Source organism: Schistocerca gregaria, chromosome 8 (assembly GCF_023897955.1).
Source record: "Schistocerca gregaria isolate iqSchGreg1 chromosome 8, iqSchGreg1.2, whole genome shotgun sequence".
NCBI lineage: Eukaryota > Metazoa > Arthropoda > Insecta > Orthoptera > Acrididae > Schistocerca > Schistocerca gregaria.
Window position 1 is genome coordinate 351,741,420 of NC_064927.1, and position 21,671 is coordinate 351,763,090.

Consider the following 21,671-nt stretch of genomic DNA (forward strand, 5'->3'; position numbering starts at 1 on the left):
GTTCATGGTCAGAGTAGTTTCAGGGGTAAGACAAGGCTGCAACCTGTCTCCACTGTTGTTCGTATTATTTATGGATCATATGTTGCAAACAATAGACTGGCTGGGTGAGATCAAGATATGTGAACACAAAATAAGCAGTCTTGCATATGCGGATGACTTAGTTGTGATGGCAGATTCTATTGAAAGTTTGCAAAGTAACATTTCAGAGCTAGATCAGAAATGTAAGGACTATGGTATGAAGATTAGCATCTCCAAAACGAAAGTAATGTCAGTGGGAAAGAAATATAAACGGATTGAGTGCCAAATAGGAGGAACAAAGAACAGGTGGACAGTTTCAAGTCCTTATGATGCATATTCTCACAGGATGGCAACATAATGAAAGAACTGGAAGCGAGGTGTAGCAAAGCTAATGCAGCGAGTGCTCAGCTACGATCTACTCTCTTCTGCAAGAAGGAAGTCAGTACCAAGACAAAGTTATCTGTGCACCGTTCAATTTTTCGACCAACTTTGTTGTATGGGAGCGAAAGCTGGGTGGATTCAGGGTACCTTATCAATAAGGTTGAGGTTACGGATATGAAAGTAGCTAGGATGATGCAGGTACTAGTAGATGGGAACAACGGCAGGAGGGTGTCCACAGTGAGGAAATCAAAGAAAAACTGGGAATGAACTCTATAGATGTAGCAGTCAGGATGAACAGGCTTAGATGGTGGGGTCATGTTACACGTATGGGAGAAACAAGGTTACCCAAGAGACTCATGGTTTCAGCAGTAGAGGGTAGGAGGAGTCGGGGCAGACCAAGTAGAAGGTACCGGGATTCGGTTAAGAAAGATTTTGAAGTAACAGGTTTAACATCAGATGAGGCACCAATGTTAGCACTGAATAGGGGATCATGGAGGCGTTTTATAAAGGGGCTGTGCTCCAGACTGCTCTGCTCCTCAGTAATTTCGCCACAGGAGAGCTGGAAAAGTATAAATGGCCTTAGCTGCTGTCGATGAATGGTTTAGAGCGGTACCTAGTATTTCCACCCTATACACTAGGGCGGTCGCTCTTCTCTGCAAACGGTCTATAGCAGGTTCAGTGGGGTTGCGGACTCATGATGTGCTAAGAAAGAGTTTAGTTGTCCGAATGGTTTGAGCACTCTCAAAAGCATTTAAGAACATCGCACTTATGCTCATTGCATTACAGATCAACTTTTTCGACCCAAGAATGTATGTGAATCAACGCTCAAGGGAAGGAGTGATTTCATCGATGCCCTTTATGCAAAAGCATGAGACCCTTTCGTGTCCATTCGGAGTAGCGGAATGTCAGAACTTTTTTCCTCGATAACACATTGGCAAACCGTGTGATTTAAATGGTGGGCGTCGTGGTTCTGATCTCCGTCGCAGAGGTTGAAAAGAAGGGGTGAAATGTGGGTAAGAGGGGCTGAGACGGCCTTTCTACCGTGCGACGTGTCCACGATGGCGTTTGGCAGAATTATAATGAAATTTGGCGCTAATGTGCCATCGTTAACCCACCTTACACCTCATGATCTCCGAGTTCTGGCCTATTTTTCGGGTGTGTCAGTACGATGCTGTTCGAAGCGTCGCCGAGAACGAGTGTGACGTCACAGTACGCCACCTTGCACCATTGCAGAGGAAGACTGTAGGTATCTTCGAGCTCGATTGCAAACTTGTACGTTGCAATGGGGAGCAACTACAGGGAGGCGAAAAAGTGACACTTTAATTGTGTTTCGCAACTTATGACTGATCTCCCAGGTACATTTATTGTATTTACTTGTTTATCATATTCTGTGGGTCCAAACGAGCAGAAAATACTAGGTCACCGAACTAATCAGTCCAACACAGTATTCAGAATGCTGATTAGAAATATTACAAACAAATAGTTAGATTCAAAAATGGTTCAAATGGCTCTGAGCACTATGCGACTTAACTTCTGAGGTCATCAGTCGCCTAGAACTTAGAACTAATTAAACCTAACTAACCTAAGGACATCACACATATCCATGCCCGAGGCAGGATTCGAACCTGCGTCCGGAGCGGTCGCTCGGCTCCAGACTGTAGCGCCTAGAACCGCACGGCCACTCCGTCCGGCTAAGAGTTAGGTAATTAATAAAACAAGAAAATATGGTGTACGGAAAAAATAACAAATTACCATGAAGAACCTTAAAGAACGATTTTAGAAAGGAAAAAAATCTTTATAGAACTGTGGCTCTAATATATCAGAGTTATGTAAAAGGGATAGAAAACAAAATAGAGAAACATGAAACGGATGGAATGAGCACGAGACCTGAATGCCAGATGAAAGACTGACGAAATAACTGTGGAGGTAAAGTCCGAGAGGAAGGAGAAATACCGGTAAGACCAAAATGAGATGGGCTGAAGAACAACCTTTAAAGGTAGCCCAATCCATGGAATATAAGATGATAAGAAATTACTAGGAATGTTCTCAGTCACTGCGAGGACTACCTCTATGGAATAAACGGAGTGTTAAACAAAGAAACCCTTCACCTTGGTTTTGAGCATCTGGCGTTCATATTTTTTCCGTTCCGCTGGAACCCTGAAATCGATAAATATCAAAGGTGCCATCTTTATAGTTCCATCTCCTTGGAATCAAATTACTGAATTATCGATTCTGAAGTCACAGTACAACATGTTATTTGTGATTCCACCGTTCGAGTTTGTGAAGTTGTCAACACCTCTGAAGTCTACTAGATGTTAGCAAATATTCGTGGCCCTTCGGATGTAGGCGATAGTGGTATAGGTGCAGAATGACAGTGATGCTGCTTACGGTGTGATTCAGAGTTTTATGCTACAGAGAAATACAACGAAAGTGGGCAACGAAACTGGTGTTTCAGGGAAATAAATAATTCCTCACGCGAAGGCATAAGTACACCTCTAAAAATTATATGTTTACCTAGAACGGTAGCCGCAAATGTGCGAACACTCGTAAATAGAAAAGGGGGCTGTGGTCACCAGAAGCATAAAAAACAATAAAAACGTCAAAAGCGGGAACATAATGGATATTAATAACTTATAAAGATATTTTGCAAAGAACCGCATTTGAACCGTTGATGGAAAAACAATAGAAGCTCGCCATTTGATTTACATGCAAATGAGTCTTTGTGGACAGTTCACGTCATATCTCTACGTATTGCTATTCCAAATATTTGCGTTGTATTGCAGACTATAGATGTGACTCACCGGTCTTTACTTAAGGGAACTAAAATCTTCCACGTTTCGTGAAATTACTCTACATTAATAGCTGATTACCAGGCTTTACACAAGGCTGATATTTTGATGTGATCTAATAGGGTGTTAATACAATTATTACCGTCTCCATCTATATCTGCATGACTGCTCTGCAGTTCGCATTTGAGTACTTGTTAGAGGGTTCATAAAACTGGTTGAAACTATACCTCTCTCAAATAGTACATGAGAAAAAAGAACAGGTATTGGTATAGGTACGAGCTCTGTTTTCTCCTGTTTTATCATGAGAATCGTTCCTCGTTATATAGGTGGAAGACAACAAAATATTTTCACATCGGGAAGATAATGTTGGTGATGGGCATTTTATGAAAAGATCTTGTCGTAGTAAATGCATTTATATAATGATTGCCACCCCAGCTCGCTTATCATATCCGTAACACTCTCTCCCATATTTCGCAGTTGTACAGAACGACCTGCTCTTCATTGAATGTTCTTAATGCCCTACGTAAGTATCCATGTCACACAGCAGTACTAGATATGAGGGCACAAGCGTAGACTACGTAGCCACTTTAGTAGACCTACTGGATCTCGTAAGTCTTCTGCCAATAAAATTCATTCTTTAGCTCACCTTCAGTGCAACATTTTCTAAGCGATGGCACACATTTCAGTTTTTTGTAATTATAGTCCTTTCTTTTTTTCTGAAGACACAGTTTCTAAATTTAATTTATTGTATGACTTCTCTTAGTACTCACGGAGAATGGAAGCTCATGATTGTTAAAACAGGAGCCATTTCATCATTATGCTCCAGAGATTTTGAAATGTAGCGCAACAGAAGAATGCTGAAGATTCAACGGTTAGATGACAAAACTAAAGAGAAGGTACTGAAAAATATGGCTCAACTTGAATATATGGAGTAATCGGTTGATAGGATACATTATGATACGTCAACGGATCACTAGTTTAACATTGGAGGGAAGTGTGTGGGCGAAAATCATAGAGGGAGACCAAGAGATGAATACAGTAAGTAGATTCTGAAGGATGTAGACTTAAGTTGTTCCTCTAAGACGAAGAGGCTTGCACAGAATAGAGTCACATGGAAAGCTGCATAAAACCAGTCTTCGGACGTGTGCGCTTTAAAAAATAATAAATGAAATGAAATGATGTTAGTGGCCCTCAAGTAAGTTCCCTCCGACTCAGAGTTGCAATATTAAAAGTTTTGGCTGGCTAAGTTGTCTATGGGCCGGGATACGTAGTTGCCGCATTACAGGCCAAATACTGCTCAGTCTACAGTATACGATAAGAATACACACATGAATCGAATTGTCGAATGTTTGTATCACTCGGTAATTGCGAATTATGAAAGTAACATATATGTTTATAAATGAAAGAGTGCACTTAAACAAAATCCACAGGTACTATCTTAAGGACTTTAAATGATGAGTACGATAGTATAAGTACTTTTGAGACTACGATATATTTCTGCAAAACACTTATTTGTGTCGATGGTCCAACAATTAAATAGAATATAACTTGAATAACAGGGAAACAATAGATTTCTACTGCACGCAATTAGCTATGAACAACCAAATAGCTCGTGAGATATTCATTTCTAAACGCACACTACGCCTTCACTGTAGAAGCCACGGAAATCTCACAAGTGCACAGTTCGGCACTCCGAAATATTTCTATCTGCTGCGACCATGCGCAAACCGATCCACTCTTCAAGTCCTCCCCACGACTGTGTATTCGTTGCACTGTCGCGTCTAGCACTTCCTGTGTCCTGTGCCGTACCATCCATAACTGTCTCCCACTTCCATCCAGTCTTCCCATTCACGAGTGCTGTGACTGGCTAGAGCGCTTGCACCATGTCTTCAAACGAGCGGACCCACACAAATATAATGAAATACATTCGAAATACTGGATTTACATTTAAATAACCTGAAATTAAATAAATATTCCTATGGCTGGATCATAAACACGCTCTAACACACATTATTAAATACATAAACAAATTAATTAAACATACATCAAAGGAATAGGACAAAAGGCAGGCCAGTAGCTTAATGTCTCTGTGCTTTCTAACACACAGTAAATATGTAACCAATTTCTTCATATATCGTATATAAACAAAGACATAGATGAATAAATATATTTGTAAGCATGCTGCTTCCGTTTTTTCGTGAACCTGTGGAGTACTCATGGCCTGACGCGATCGACAGTAATCGGCACCGGCCGGCGTGGCCGTGCGGTTCTAGGCGCTTCAGTCTGGAACCGCGTGACCGCTACGGTCGCAAGTTCGAATCCTGCCTCGGGCATGAATGTGTGTGATGTCCTTAGGTTAGTTAGGATAAGTAGTTCTAAGTTCTAGTCGACTGATGACCTCAGAAGTTAAGTCACATAGTGCTGAGAGCCATTTGAACCATTTTTTTAACTCATGTACTATTCAAGTTACATGCCTGTAATTATACCAATATAGGTTTACACTAATAGCTTTCTGAAGACATGTCGATCGACAAAATGGGTTGAGACGTTTAGATTTTGGAAATTCGTTGCTGGGTGTTACTTGTGTAATTCACCATCAGAATCGTCGATCAAATAATGGTAATGTACATGTTTCTTTTTGAGGTATCATGATTCATGTGGCTACTATTAATTTCTATACGAACTGTGAAATGTCTGCCATTAGCTTTTCACAAAATCCGCCATCTTTGGCACTCCTGGCGTGTCTCCTTCATCTGCACAGCGTCACCACGGGATTCCCAGCCGAGTGGTTCGGCTGTCGTGCGGCATCGGCACCACGGGGCTGCTGCCTGGCAGCCACCCGCCGACAGGATCCAGATCGGCCACGCTAACTCTGAACTTAGAATACTTTCAGGGCGCAACGACTCGCCCGTTATCTCACAGACTGTCAACAACAACAACAACAACTCCAAAAGAAACACAGGTGGCAGATAATCTGGAATGAAAGACTTGGCTTTATGAGTAACTTCAGTAGCTTCGTAGAATGTAAACGTTCACTGCCAGAAACGTAACAATTAATAAATTTTCCGGGCTATTAAGGCGAGGTCGACTAGATCACATGGCTCTGAGCTCTATGGGACTTAACTTCAGAGTTCATCTGTCCCATAGAACTTAGAACTACTTAAACCTAACTATCCTAAGGACATCACACACATCCGTGCCTGAGGCAGGATTCGAACGTGCGACGTAGTGGTCGCGTGGTTCCAGACTATAGCTCCTAGAACCGCTAGGGCACCTCAGTCGGTGGAGAACATTTTCAAGGGGTCTTGTAGCTTCTTTGAGTGTCTGCTCACGCCCTGTGCCGTATCCGCCGCCATCCGGATGCTCTCACTTTCAAATACGTGCGCCACGAACGATGGAAACAATCTGATTCTCTGATTCTTCTTTAATTCGACTGCAGAGCGGAAAAATGGAGAATTGGGCAATGGAGATTAACACACCAGTACGTTACAATTAGGGCACCCTTAATACGTGGTACCACGCTGTATGTTCAAAGATCGCTACGCTGCACGACATCAAACAGTAGGACAGTTTTATGCACTCCAGTTAACTGCAGCTGACTTCATTTGGCGTGAGAAACGAATCCCACCGCCACATCTTGCGCGAGATCGCCCTCCAACGGGCCGCAGCCATTCTTCGCCGCCATAAAGAACTTCCGTCATAAAGCGGCCATAAAGAGGTCATAAAGAGGACAGGCGACCACCTATAAAGGTGAGATCCGTACAAATGTTGATCCTTCTTGGACGGGAGTTACCAAGGTGTCTGGAAATCACATCCACATCATCGTCAACGGTCAACCGGACCAGCCAATATCCGATAATGAGAAATCATTTTCTGTGATGCCGTGTGCTTTTCATCGTCAAGCGGATAGTATTACTTTCTGAGATTGAAAAGACTTTGTGATGAAAGTTGCAAATGGAAAATACGTCTATCCAGCAGTAGTGTGAGTTGTGAGATTAACTATCAATGATATAATGTAGTCATTCGGAGTTTTCGTTTTACCAGAATCCAGCGTATGTTATTCCTTGGATGGTACCATCTTTCAGGCGTCACAAGAGCTCATAGACTGTGAAGGACTGGAACTCCAGATTAAAGAAAATACCCCACTGTGTTCCCGCAAGAATGACTGCTCTGGACGTTTGTCTACCATGGCAAACACAACTGTCTCACCTCCATCAAAGAGACGTGTTATGTCAATACTCCGAAAGCTCGTTCTATCTATGAAGCTGCAGTCGAGAGTCTATACGCCAGTGACGATCACAAACATCATAAGGGAACATTAAGAGCTCTGTTTCACCGAACCGCTAGTCATTCCTAAGGTGATTTGCATAGGGGTGACCGGACCAGTCCAGGAAGGTCATCTTAATGCTGTCGATGCAACATCATGCTGAATTACACCACGTAACGCAACTCACAGCTCATCTCCCTATGTTTTGTAATTTTTGTCATTACTGCTATAAAATCAGTTGCTCCATGAATTTTCTACAAGGGATGAGTTGGGTTGGGTTGGGTTGATTTGGGGGAGGAGACCAAACTGCGATTTCATTGGTCTCATCGGATTCGGGATGGATGGGGAAGAAAGTCGGCTGTGCCCTTTCAAAGGAACCGTCCCAGCATTTGCCTCGAGCCATTCAGGGAAATAACGGAAAACCTAAATCAGGATGGCCGGAAGCGGAATTGAACCGTCGTCCTCACAAATGCGAGTCCAGTGTGCTAACCACTGCGCAACCTCGCTCGGTCTGCACGGGATGAGTCACGGTTATATCACGTTCATATATATGTATATAGTTGAAATTTTACAGTTGGACTGATAAATGACATATTCGTCACTTACAAATGTTCTATTTTTTTTTTCTTGTCGCTCTTACGTCCGTTTACTAATTATGCTTGCGTCTTTACTGGTAACTTTAATATAAATATGTCCAATAATTGCCAGAAACTGACTTGCTCCCAAAAAGCTTTGAAACGTTAAGTGGTTTTTCGTTCTGGTGAAATGCTTTAGGATCTACTTCAAAGTAACGCTTCGAAAACTAGGTGCAGCTTCCCAATAAATAATCTGTTAATTTCCTTTGGGAGTGGACATGAATTTGCCATGTTATCACTTACTAAACCGCCAGTATCCCCAGTTTATTGTATCTAGCATGTTTTAAAATGAATACTATACGTCTGGGCTAGTCATTCCACGCGAATATCAAATGGCATACCACCACTTTGTTAGTAACTCTTGCAAGAATTTAGATGCATTCGAAGAGTCTGTTTTATACGCTATTGGATATTAAAATTGTTACACCATGATGATGACGTGCTACAGACGCGAAATTTAACGGACAGGAAGAAGATACTGTGATATGAAAATAATTAGCTTTTCAGAGCATTGACACAACGTGCTGACATGAGAAACGTTTCCAACCGACTTCTCATACACAAACAGCAGTTGACCGGCGTTGCCTGGTGAAACGTTGTTCTGATGCCTCGTGTAAGGAGAAGAAATGCGTACAATCACGTTTCCGACTTTGATAAAGGTCGGATTGTAGCCTATCGCGATTGCGGTTTATCGTATCGCGACATTGCTGCTCTCGTTGGTCGAGAATCTATGACGCGTTGGTCGAGATCCAATGACTGTTAGCAGAATATGGAATCGGTGGGTTCAGGACGGTAATACGGAACGCCGTGCTGGATCCCAACAGCGTCGTATCACTTGCAGTCGAGATGACAGGCATCTTATCCGCATGGTTGTAACGGATCGTGCAACCACGTCTCGATCCCTGAGTCAACAGATGGGGACATTTGCAAGACAATAACCATGTGCACGAACAGTTCGACGACTTTTACAGCAGCATGGACTGTCAGCTCGGAGACCATGGCTGCGGTTGCCCTTGATGCTGAATCACAGACAGGAGCGCTTGCGATGGTGTACTCAACGACGAACCTGGGTGCACGATTGGCGAAACGTCTTTTCTCTGATGAATCCAGGTTCTGTTTACAGCATCATGATGGACGCATCCGTGTTCGGCGACATCTCAGTGAACGCACATTGGATGCGTGTATTCGTCATCGCTATACTGGCGTATCACCCAGCGTGATGGTGTGGTGTGTCATTGGTTACACGTCTCGGTCACCTCTTGTTCGCATTGACGGCACTTTGAACAGTCTACGTTACATTTCAGATGTGTTACGAAACCGTGGCTCTACCCTTCATTCGATCCCTGCGAAACTTACATTTCAGCAGGATAATTCAAGAACGCTGATTGGAGGTCCTGTACGGGCCTTTCTGGAAAATGTCCGACTGCTCCCCTGGCCAGCACGTTAACAAGATCTCTCATCAATTGAAAACGTCTGGTCAATGGTGGCCGAGCAACTGGCTCGTCACAGTACGCCAGTCACTACTCTTTATGAACTGTGGTATCGTGTTGAAGCTGCATGCGCAGCTGTACCTGTACACGCCATCCAAGCTCTGTTTGACTCAATGCCCAGGCGTATCAAGGCCGTTATTACGGCTAGAGTTAGTTGTTCTGGTTACTGATTTCTCAGGATATGCACCCAAATTGCGTGAAAATGCAATCACATGTCAGTTCTAGAATAATATATTTTTCCAATGAATACCCGTTTATCATCTGCATTTCTTCTTGGTGTAGCAATTTTAATGGCCTGTAGTGTATTACGACTAGTGATCCGGGGAATCCTTTGCAATTGCAAATATATATGCGAATTGGATGTACATCCTTATCTCTTTCCTTTTCCGCCCTCTCCATATCCCGCTCCCCCCTCTTTGCGCTCCTTATCTTCCTGCCCCCCCCCCCCCCCGTCTGACTTTAAGCCTTATTTAGTCTTAATTCAAACGAAATCTCTATTGGAAATTGCTTGGGATTACTGGTATGATCTCTCCAACTGCTAGATCCGCGAGGATTGTAGTTTCAACGCTAGTATTTTGCATAGTTTTCATCTACGGACGGGTAGGATTCGAAAGTTTCGAACGTTCGTCTGCCGTAATGAAGTAGTAATCATAAACTGAGAAGCTCTAAATACAACTTTCCTGATGTGTTTTAAAACTAAAAGGAACAAAATAAAACGTCAAAGTGTTGGTTATACAACTTTTGTTTAAAATTATGCGACAGCGAGCTGAAAAGTAAAGCCTCCGAATTTTTTATGTGAAAACTCTTAAAGCTACACAAATACAACAAACATCGTCACGTTCTACAGCTTCATTGTTCTTGTCAACATACTTAATTCTCAACATAGCCACTCAGACCATATTCTACGTCTTTATTCTTCAAATCTATATATTTTTCAATATAGTCACCCCGGCGACAATCATATTTCTCGCAAAGGGATCAGTTAGTTGATACCGTCACTGCAGTGTGGTTCACTTTATTCAAAAATAGTTCAAATGGCTCTCAGCACTATGGAACTTAACTTCTGAGGTCATCAGTCGCCTAGAACTTAGAACTAACTAAACATAACTAACCTAAGGACATCACACACATCCATGCCCGAGGCAAAATTCGACCCTGCGACCGTAGTGGTCGCTCGGCTCCAGACTGTAGCACATAGAACCGCTCGGCCACTTCGGCCGGCGGTCTACTTTATTGTTGGAGCTGCAACCTCACCTCTACTTACACCACTTCATCACCATCAAAGTGAAGTCGTCGAAGGAGCTGTTTAACTTTAGGAAGCTGATGGAAATCGGATGGGGCCAAGTCGGAACTGTATGGAGGATGCTTGAGGACAGTGAACCCTAGGCTCGGATTGTCGCAAATGTCGTAGCGCTCGCGCGTGGTCTGGTGTTGTCTTGCTGAAGGAGAGGATGCCCCATGTGTGGACGAGTTGTTTGAAGTTGTAACTGGATTACAGCATGCTGTTTATCAAGCACTGACATGTTAAACACCGCTGTACTGGAAGAAGGTAGACGTGAAGAATGAAGTTGTAGAATATGGCTACGAAGTTTTTGTGGAGTCCGTGCATAAAAAGTTCTCGGTTTGGTTGCCCCGTCAATTTCGGATTTTATCTAAAGATTTAGAAAGTAAGGTTTGTTCTATTTATGTATTTTGGAAACAACGTCTAGAATTTTCACTTAAATAACTCCGAGATATTACTTTTCTGCACGTCCTCGTCTATGAGGAAAAAGAATGTACGGGGTGATCTGAAACATTTCGAAAAGCTTGTAAGAGAGTTCTGTGGTTGGTTGTGCTGAGAAATAATTGTTAGGAGAAAAAATAGAAGTTGTGCCGTTAATTATGATTGGCGTCGGCCAGTCAAATTGTTGCGCGCGGGAGTTCAAGCAACCTACCAGATGGTGTCGCCAATCTCTTCTTCGTTTGGTTTTCAAAACCTCGTATGAGTAGAATCCAAAATTTTGGCAGTCGACAGTAGTAATGATCGAAACCGAGTCAAAAGCTGAGCAGTCTGGGAGGAAGAGGAATTAGTGTTGGAAGTCTGGTCAACAACGTGGTGATTACAGATGGAGCTCAAGCTCGGATTAGGGAAGGATGGAGAAGGAACGCAGCTGTGCCCTTTGGAAGGAACGATCCAGACATTTGTCTTAAGCGATTTAGGAAAAATTACGGAAAACATGAATCAGGATGGTCAGACGCGGGTTTGAACTGTGGTCCTCCCGAATAGGAGTTACGTGCGCTAACCACTGCGCTACCCTGCTCACTGTGAGCAGTCACGCACGATATCACCTACGCTTTGAGAACAACTGACGCTGATTGTTTCTGGTGGACTACTTTAATTTGTGTCTGCAACGGCCTGATTGGCCGGGAGGAATAATAATTTGTGTAATAATTTAAACGTCCTGTTATCGCAGTTAAAACTGTCGACGAGGAAAGAAAAACAAACTGCATAGTTTCACAGCATAGCACAATACAACATTTCCTTTCTCTGTTTTAACAGACGCCTGTAGATTGTTGTTTCAAAAATGTAGGCTTTATATGTCTGAAAGTTTACTAGAGTATTGTGTAAAAATTTGAAGCAAATTGGTCAAGAACTTTTCGAAATTTTTGGTAGCGTTAAATAATGTCTTTTCTTCGTATAATAGTATAGACTGAAATTCATTTATTAAGGGCAAAAAGAACTTAATAATACTGCCGAAAATTCTGTTGAAGCATTTGGAGAACTTTTAAAAAGCTATAAATAGGTTGCATGGTTGATGTTTAAGGTGATAATAATTAAAGTTAAAGCTTCAAACCGCTGTAGAAATAACACCATAGGTCAGAAAAACGTCAAATTGCAACAGTATATTATCGGAGAAGGGGGAAATGTGCGGCAGAAGAAAACTAAATAGTGACAAAATGTAGCAATAGATGTCGCTGTAAGCATCATAATTTATTAGTAGTCGACCAGAAATGACAAATGAATCATACAGCAGTGTCTAAGGTGTACGTTCGACGTTAAACAAACTATAATACTCAGCGTCCATGGATGTACAGATGTGATACTGTTAGTTACATCAGCCCATCCACCACGGCAAGGTCATATCGCATCAGATGGGAAAAATCGATTTTTAATTGTCCTGAGGCCAAAACCACATTAAAAAGCATCACTCGGTTTTTAATTGTCTTAAGGCTAAAAACCGCATAAAAAGCATTAACTGCAAGGTTTTTTAATTGCCCTGAGGCCAAAAACCGCATAAAAAGCATCAATCAAAATCAATCTGATTATTAATACCCGTATGACTGGCGCAAAACAAGTTCTATTCTGCAACAAGTTGAGCTCGATAAACAGCATGATACACAGCCGATGGAAGTGTTTCCGGTGTCACGTTCAGAATGCTTGTCTTCAGCGCATCTAAGTTTGCAATCGGAACACTGAACACAACATCTTTCAGATAGCACCACAACCAGAAGTGATACAGGTTAAGATCAGGCAATCGGGACGGCCAGGCTGAAGGGAAATTGTAGCTAATAATTCTAACATTTCCGAAATGGCGCTTCAGCAGTTGCTTAACTGGATTTTCAATGTGCCGAGGTGCGTCATCTTGCATAAAAATGATCCCATTCGCACATCCACGCTGTTGGACAGCTGGAATGACGTGGTTGCACAAAAGACACTCATAGGGCTTACCAGCGATGGTACAGGTAACAGGACCGGAAGCACCTGTCTCTCCGAAAAAATATCGCCCTATGTTAAATGATGCCGTAAACGCGCACTAGAAAGTGATCAATTAAGGATGAAGTGGTGCTGATTGATCTGCGTGTGGATTTTCCGTTGCCCATATTCGACAATTTTGTGTATTGACATATCCTGTCAGATGGAAGTGGGCTTCGTCTGTCCACAAAATCCGCCATGGCCATTCATTGTCCACTTCCACACAAGCAAGAAATTCCGAAGCAAAGGTCTCTCTTACTGACAGGTCAACAGGAAGCAGTTCGTGCACATGGGTAATTTTGAGTGGATAGCAAAGAAGGATGCTTCGTAGGATTTTACACCGTGCTCACGGGTATGTCCAACGTTCGGGAAATTCTCCGTACACTACACGTTTGCGCACCAAGACTCGTCTCCTACATTGCTGTGGTCTCTGCTTCCACTGAAGCCGAATCAATTCGTTTCCTCCCTCTACCAGGTTGCACAAAAAAACAACCCGCCTTTTCGAATTTCCGAATCATTTTCTCCAGACTCAAGGCAGTCATTGGGCCAACACCTTTTCCCAAATCATTCAGTGTCCGGAACTTCTGCAGAGCGACATGTCACAATCATCATTCTTGTAATACAACTTTACAAGCAGAGCGCGATCCTGCATTGAGACACTCATGGCGAACGTAGCAGACGCGAAAGGAGGAAAAGCCGTGTACCCAGCGTGTTTATACCAACTTCAATGGGTCGTGCGTATGACAGATGTTTTCATTTACATATTGTGACACATTGATCTATTGATCAATTTTCACAATGCTTTTTTTTCTGCCAAAAGTGTTTCCCCTTCTCCATTTCAATTTGACATCATTCTGACCAGTGGTGTTATTTCAAAGCCTTTTGAAAATTTAATTATAATCGCCCTATACTTTCGAATAGGCGTCCTGTTTTCTTCCACAACATTATGCTGGAAGAATGGGACGTGTCCTTACGTGTTCATCCGGAGCTATCGAATTTTTGTCTGTTCAACAATTCTTTAGTGAACGCGGCAGTTACTGTTGTGTTAAAGCAGTAGTTGCTTCCCTAGTTCTGCAGATGTTATCGGGAAATTGATTCCCACGGGCCTCGCCGCTTGCCTGTCAGAGTCGTCCAAGGTAAACAGCCCCAGTAATTTAACTTTCTCAATTAGTACAGCCTAAAATAGACAAAGGAGAGGGGACGAGAGAAGTAATCGTGAAAACTTCAATGAAAAACATTAGTAAACCATATATACGTTTGGAAACTGTATAACAACTCCCTCAACTTTTTCCAATTTATTTCTGTGTGGAAGAACTGTCAGTAATGATTTACATACAAAATTAACAATGGAGTGATTGATACTTTCGCTCACGCCATAACAGAGTTTTCAGTACAGAACAATCACCTAGCTGTAGCAATAGTATTTTAATTTACTTACTTTACATGACGTTTACCAAAATTTTCTTTGGAGAAATGGTGAAGTGAGATTGCTCTGTGGTGCGACAGATAATAAATGCTTTAACGTAATGATTTTCGTCGCATAACATAATGTTAAGGGATGCGTCACAAACGTAAGGGCTAACTGGGTACAAAGTATTCCTGTCACAGCCTTGTGAAGGGAGCTGTTGAGTCAGGCGGCTACAGATAGCAAACATTTTCGATAATGCCTTAAAATGATCCTTTTGTGTCATGGAAAATACGATCAATCCCTCCGCGACTGAATTACAACTGTACAATTTGTAAGTATACTAGACCATTGTGAGTCGTGTGGCATGCATTAAGTTATGTACATGCAAAGTAATACTGAGTGTGAAGCTAACGGTTTTGTTGAGCCTGTGAAGAATAAAAAAAAAAAAACTGCTGCGACGGGTCGTGGTTACTTTTCAAAGCAGACAGAAATCTCACTTGCCAAAGGCACCGATCTTTGGCGGACAAAAATGCCTCTTCCAATCTTTTCTTTGGCCTTTGGTTCAGTCAGTTGTTAATGACGAAGTTTTTAGTATACCAACTGAAACACTTGAATGAGAAAATTCCCCAATTAGTGCTGCTGCCTAGCGCCGGAAAAGGCAAGCAGTTTGCAAATCTATGACGACCTCTCGTTGGCTCTCTACTAAATCTTTTAGTTTATTGTGTGATCAACGTTCTTAATCTAGACGGAGCAGATCATTGAAATCTATGTAGTATGATCATTTTAAGTATGAATTAATTGTAGTAGTGATACCTTGGTAGACACTGGTTTGCACGAAAAATGGTACCTTTGTGCGTTATATCCTCCTCATTCGATTTTCTTTTGTATACAGTGTATTAGAATACGATTCCGTAAGCGTCGAGAGGCTGTAGAGGATGTGTTGAACAAATTGAGGATAGGAACCCGTGTCTGGAAACGTCATCCAATGACGCTACTGAACGTCGGAATCATAGGTGTTGGCGCCTGCCTCTAGGCTACCCATTCGGCGTGAAACGTTACTTTGTATGCTGTCGGGCCGTAACCGGAAAGTCTCGCTATGTTCTTTGTTATTCAATGATCGCCACTGACTGCCACTATCGCCAGTGGAGAAGATGGAGCTATCTGTGTCGGAGACAGTCCTTTTCTCCTTTGAATGCGATGCTCTGTTGCATCTTTGGGTGGCGGTTTTGCACATGGGATTCCCTTCTCAGTTTATTTTTCACTTGGAACCTTCTAAAGTCTCATATGTTTTTCGGTATACAGAAGAAAAATGAAATGCAGATGGAAACCCATGTCTGAAACCGTCATCCACCAAGTTAACAGATCTCACATTCACAGGAGACAAAGCCAGCCGTTGTGGCCAAGCGGTTCTTGGCGATTCAGTCTGGAGACGCGCGACCGCTACGGTCGCAGGTTCGAATCCTGTCTCGGGTATGGATGTGTGTGATATCCTTAGGTTAGTTGGGTTTAAGTTGTTCTAAGTTCTAGAGGACTAATGACCTCAGATGTTAAGTCCCATAGTTCTCAGAGCCATTTGAACCACAGGAGACAAAGGTCTGTCTACGTAGCAGGTACCCCTATCTTCTCTGCTGGTGATCGTGCCAATTAGTCGAAGTCACAGAATAACAAACAACATTGCGAGACGTTCCCCCTGAGGTCCATCAGCATGGAAAGTCACGTTTTATGCCGTAGGGGTGGCCTAGTTGCAGGCGTCCGCTCCTGTAACTCCGAGTCTCTATAGAGTCGTTGGATGACGTTTCCCACCTCGGGTATTCTCTATATTTTTCTGAACACACGCGCCACAGCGTCTCAGAGTTCGTCGGTATCAGTTGTAGCACGATTTATACAGATGAACTTCATGATTAGTAGCGAAAACCGACACGATAACGGAAGCAAAAAAAAGCTCTTTGCGAGATAATTACGAGTGTGTGGTTATGAGTCACCACTGACTCAAGAATCAAATATTGTTTCAGACAGAAAAAATAATTTGAAATGTAAAATTCTCCATTAAGTACCCATCTAAATCGGCTAATACTTCACTGATGATCCAGCCAGTGAGGAAGCAGCAGCCGGCCGAGATGCGAGCAGTGACAGGGAAACAACAGATTTCGTCACATTTTACGAGTTCTTATCTAGGAGTGAATTGTATAAGCTGTGCTCTTTGGTAGTTTATTTCTTGAACTTCTTCGTGCTAGTTTAATATTTAATAGACGCAGTTCTAGCGCTTGCGTTTGTGTCGGTAAGTAAAGCGGTTTTATGGGTTCTGACAAGTTCCTAATCAGGAGCGAATTATTTAGCCTCATCTGAGTATTTTGGTAGTTTTTATTTTGAATCTATGCTTGTTAATCTACTTTATTAGACACAGTTATTACGTGCCAGTCGGTGTCTGCAGTCAAATTTGGTGGTTACACGACTTTAAACTGCAGTGGATGGACGTACCGTTGTGGGCTAGCCGTGAGGATCCAATGGACGTCGATCGGTCCGCACCGGTGGCCAGCCCAGTTACCGTTCGTACTGAGGGTGAAACCTCACTAGTTGACGAGCGTGAGGTCGCCTCGGGGCACGGCAAGCGGCGAAAGACTTTCTAGGGAGCCGAACCTAAGATCTTCTCTGTTAGTTTGACAGGTGCTGTCTGTGGCTAACACTGTCTCTCAGCCAGACGCAGTCGCTTGCCCTGTTTCAAAGGAAATCTCTCAGCCTGCAAAATCCGGGAAGTCACAGAGGGTGAGATTATTGGTAGATGGAAGCGCGTTGTTGGGTCCCTTAGGGACATGGCTGTCAAAGAGGCGAAGAAAACGAATGAGCACTCCGTAAGCGTACCGGGTGGACGAGACATGGAACAGGTACTTTCAGATGCCATAAACAGCATAGGTTACAGCGAATTATAGGAGGTGGCCCGTGCCAGTACCAATGATGTGTGTCGCTTTGGATCTGAAGAGATTCTCTCTGGTTTCGAGCGGCTAACAGAAGGGGTAAAGGTTGTCAGTCTTACTTGAGCGCTCACCATTTGCAGCATAGTCCACAGGACAGATTGAGGACCTTTAGTATATAGCCGAGTGGTGGGTCGGAATCAGAGGCTCAGACGATTCTGCTACCGTGTTGGCTGCAGACTCCCCAACTTGCGCCGCCGGCCGGAGTGGCCGTGCGGTTCTAGGCGCTACAGTCTGCAACCGAGCGACCACTACGGCCGCAGGTTCGAATCCTGCCTCGGGCATGGATGTGCGTGATGTCCTTAGGTTAGTTATGTTTAATTAGTTCTAAGTTGTAGGGGACTGATGACCTCAGAAGTTAAGTCGTATAGTGCTCAGAGCCATTTGAACAATATTCTCAACTTGCGCCATAGGGTGGTTGGGTTACGGGTTCCACTAAATACATCGAGCGTCAACTACACGCAGGAGGCGGCTGCATGGGCAGCAGCTACTGGGTGATTTTTTACGCTAGAGGGTCTCGTAGAAACACAAAATGAGCCTCAGTCTCAAAAGATGCAGGTCGAACACAGGAAGAGACTAGATCCAGGAAAATCGGTATAACAGTTGCAAGTTGTCGTAGATGTGTTGAGGAAGCACCAGAGCTCCAAGCGTTAATAGAAAGCCCTGATGCTCAAATCGTTATATGGACTGAAAGCTGGTAAAGCCAGTGATAAGTTCAGCCGAAATTATTGCAAATAGCCTAGGGCTAGGCTAGAATCAATTGGCAGTGGCGTGGGTTCTACTGTTTGAAGTAGTTTGTCTTTGTAGGGAAACTGAAGTAGGTAGTTCCTGTGATTTAGTACGAGCAGAGGTCATTCTTGGCAACCGGAATAAAATAATGATTGGAACGTTGTACCGATCTCCCCCTCTGAAAGGTTCAAGTCAGTTTCAAATGTGTACCCGAGTCATTCAGTTATAGCTGGTGCTGACTTAAATTTACTTTCGATATTCTCGCGAAAGTACATGTTTAAATACGCATAAACGATCGTCCGATACTCTGCTGAACGCATTCTTGGAAAATTATTTCCAGCAGTTAGCTCATGAGCCTACTCGAATAGTAAACAGTTGTGGAAGGACACTTGACCTCTTAGCAAGAAATAAACCTGAGCTAATAACGAGTATCAAAACGATGCAGGTATTAGTGAGCACAGGGTTGTCGTAGCGAGACTCAGTATTTAACTCCCAAATCCTCCAAAAATTAATTAAAAATATAGCTATTTACAAAATCAGATACAAATTCACTTGACGCCTTCTCCACTCCTTCCAAATTAACATTTTACCGATAAGTGTAGACCCGACGTTGCTTGAATTTAAAGAAGTAGTATCGACAGTAATTGCGAGATCTATATCAAATAAAGTAACAATTAACACAGTTGATCACGCTCCGTACAGGAAACGGGTCAGAAGACTATTGCAATAACAGAGAAAGATGCATGCCAAATTTAAACGAACGCAAAATATCCAAGACCTATTACAGAAGCTCGAAGTATAGCGCGCACTTCTTTCAAAGCGAGATGCTTATAATAGTTTCCACGGCGAAACTTTGTCTCGAAGCCCGGCAGAAAATCGAAAGTGATTCTGATCGTATGTAGAGTACGCTATCGGCAAGACACAATCAAAGTCTTCTCTCTGTGATAGAAATCGAAATACTATCGATGAAAGTGCTGCTAAAGCAGAATTACTATACACAACCTTCCGAAATTCTTTCACCAATGAAGACGAAGTAAATATTCCGGACTTCGAATTAAGAACAACTGCCAACATGAGTAACTAGGAAGTAGATATTCTCGGAGTATCAAAGCAACTTAAATTACGTATTAAAAACAGGTCTTCCGGGTCTGGGTGTATACCATTTAGGTTCCTTTCAGAGTATGTTGATCCAATAGCTCCATATTTAACAATCACATACAACCGCTCGCTCGACAAAAGATCCATATCCAAAGACTGCAAAGTTGTACAATATTCAAGAAAGGTAATAGGAGTAATCTACTAAATTACAGGCCCATATCACTAACGTCGATATGCAGCAGGATTGTGGAACATATATGGTGTTCGAACATAGTGAATTACCTCTATGAAAACGGTCTATTGGTCTACTGACAGACAGTCAACATGGATGTAGAAAACATCGTTCTTGTGAAACACAACTAGCGCTTTACTCACACGAAGTGTGGAGTGTTATTGACAAGAGGTTTCAAATTAATTCCATATTTCTAAATTTTTAGGAGGCTTTTGACACTGTGTCTCACAAACTGCTTATACTGAAATTAGGTGCTTATGGAATATCGTTTCAGTCATGTGTCAGATTCGTGATTTACTGTCAGGGAGGTCACAGTTCGTAGTAAATGAGAGAAAGTTATCGAGTAAAACAGGAGAGATCCCCGGTGTCCCCCAAGGTACTGTTAGAGGCCGCCTGCTGTTCATGTATATAAACGACGTAGGAGACGATCTGTGCAGTCGTCCAGGGTTGTCTGTAGATGGTATTGTCGTTTATCGTCTAGTAAAATCAGTCAAATTTAAAAGGCATAAATTCAACTAAAAACCTAGCAATTAAAACTACGAACATCTTAAATTGGAAAGAACACATAAATTGTTGTGGGAAGGGGAACCAAAGTGTGTGTTTTATTGGCAGAACACTTAGAAGATCCAACCCTACAATCTAAAGATACTGCCAACATTACGCTTGTCCATTCTCTTTTTGAGTACAGCTGCGCGGTGTGGAATCCTAAACCAGATGAATTTAACGGAGTACATCGAGAAAGTTCAAAGATGAACAGCACGTTTTACATTATTGAGACTATGGGACAGATTGTCACTGACTTGATACGGGATTTGGGGTGGACATAATTAAAAAAGAGGGGTAGTTCTTTGCGGTGGTATCTGCTCACGAAATCATATCACCAACTTTCTCCTCCAAATGTGAAAATTTTTTGTTGACGCCGACCTACATAGGGAGAAACGATCATCATAATCAAATAAGGGAAATTTGAGCTCGCACGGAGAGATATGAGGAGCCGGAGATACAGCACACTTGTCTGAGACATAGGGGCCTAACTGCGCGTCTCCATCTGACCGGCTGGTCGAGTGATGCAGTACCCGGCTTGTGAGTCATTCACATGCGAAAGTGACCCGATGCTAGAATTCAGAGGTATGTGAGGCATACTCGTCGTCAAGTTTCCAGTCGACCACGTCTGACCATCACAAGCGGGATCGCCGTATTGTGCACCAAGCACATCATTATCATTTCGCCCATCTGCGCCTACCGTATGGACTCCATGGAACATTCTGCATCCTTCTGCACCATTGTTTAGGGACTAGCAGCAGCCGGAATAGAGAATAACGATTACCAGCGTAGACTGCCGTTAACACCATGACGCAGACGGCTGCTTTTGAGTTGGCCCCGTGTCCAGGAAACATATATCTTTGACGAATAGCATCTCACTGTGTTTAGCAACGAATCGCATTTCTGCATTCCCGCGGATCACTATCGTCAGCGAGTAGAGGGCGACCTGGAGAGAAGTCACATTCTACCTTTGTTTTGCTGTGGCACAGCGTTTTTACCCCTGGTGTCATTGGACAAAGAGCCATAGATCGTAGGTCAGGTCAGGTGGTAACTGATAGTGACTGAGGGAACGCTGACAGCACAACGGTAATAAAAGGGCTTTTCAGTTTCAACAGGCGCAGTCCAGTCACATTAATGTGAAGCCAGACTGACCACTTTTGCAGCGCTGATGTACAGGAAGACAGTCTGTGAGGTTCTGGAAGGTACCGACAGCGATGTGGAGCCTTGGTGTGGCGATGCCAAACCGTGCTGTGTCCAGCTACAGTAGATTTCAGGGTTGAGGATTCGTGGCGCGAAGAGCCTGATCGTGGTGGTCCCACAGCTTTTCGATTGGAGTTAAATCTGCAGAGGGAAGGTACGTAGTCAGGGGAGTGCAGTAA